Source organism: Pygoscelis adeliae, unplaced genomic scaffold (assembly GCF_000699105.1).
Source record: "Pygoscelis adeliae isolate BGI_AS28 unplaced genomic scaffold, ASM69910v1 Scaffold243, whole genome shotgun sequence".
NCBI classification, from domain to species: Eukaryota; Metazoa; Chordata; class Aves; order Sphenisciformes; family Spheniscidae; genus Pygoscelis; species Pygoscelis adeliae.
Genome location: NW_008824363.1, coordinates 34845 through 35912, shown reverse-complemented (window position 1 = coordinate 35912; position 1068 = coordinate 34845). Strand labels below are relative to the sequence as shown.

The 1068-nt window shown below is 62.6% G+C and overlaps 1 protein-coding gene across 1 annotated transcript in view; it reads left to right on the top strand.

The window, feature by feature from the left end:
• Positions 1-368: 368 nt before the first annotated feature.
• Positions 369-1068, top strand: part of ACVRL1 (activin A receptor type II-like 1) — a 9143-nt gene continuing 8443 nt past the window's right edge. Inside the window, exon 1 of the mRNA XM_009319881.1 lies at positions 369-637. The gene's annotated coding sequence lies outside the window, so the exon portion shown is untranslated. The remainder of the gene's footprint in view (positions 638-1068) is intronic.

Sequence of the window (1068 nt, the reverse complement as noted above, 5' to 3'; positions counted from 1 at the left end):
TTTTCTGCCAAAGGCCTTTAGGCGCTCGAGGAAGGAGACATGATGGATGTCCCCCTGCCAGCTGTGGCCCAAGGGCTTGGGTTTGCCTTGAAAGCCGGGAAACCGTGGAGGGAACGAACCCCGGCGAAGGACAGGGGCGGGAGGAACAGGCTGAGGGAGAGCAACCAGGATGGAGCTGGGGCCCGGCGTGCGGGAGGAAGGGAGGCTGGCCGTGGATGTGTGCTCAGCAATAGGAAATGCTTTATTAGCTGGGAGTGGTGGAGAGAAGCCAGGCAGGAAGAGGCAGTAATAAGAAACATTTTTTTGACTTCTCCCACATCCAGACCACAGAGCGCTTGCCAAGCGGCTGCGTTCGGACAACGGGGCCGCCGAGCCGAGCCCCCAGGGCCAGGACGGGGACGGAGACGTTCCCCCGCCAGGACAGGCGACGCTGAGGCTGCGGGAGCCCCCGCGGTGCCAGGACGGGCAACGGGAGGGGAGCAGACCCATGAAGCTCCTCCAAGCCGGGGTGCACGGCACGGAGCAGAGCTGCCCCGGCTGAGCCACACGCACCGCCTCTGAGCTCGGGACCGCGGCAGGGAGAGTCTCGCCAGGGCCGGGCAGTGCCGCAGGCACCCGCGGGACGCGGATGCTGTAGGTGAGTGGGGAAGCGCCGCGCGCTCACGGGGTCTGGGGCTGCACCGAGCTCAGCGCTTCCCTCCTGGTTTACCCCAGTGAAGCTGAAATCAGGATTTGGCCCCATTTCCTTCGCATTCGGTGGGACACCGGGGTTGATGTCAGTGTAGCGGAGGCTGGAATCGGGGCTCTGGCAGAGCCGGGAGCATAAATCTGGATTTACACCAGTGCCGTAGTAGCAGGATCCGTCCCCAGGTCCTTGCTAAAGAGTTGAAATAATACGTGGCTGCTACCGAAAGCCTGGAGCTGACATGGGAAATGGGGAATTTGGGTGTATTTTGAAAAGGCAGGGGGAAAAATGAGGGAAAGTTGACAGCTCCACTAGCCGGGAGCTGGAGTGAGGGCGGCAGGGCACCGATGGCAGCGGTGCCATAGGACGTGCTGCCTCGACAC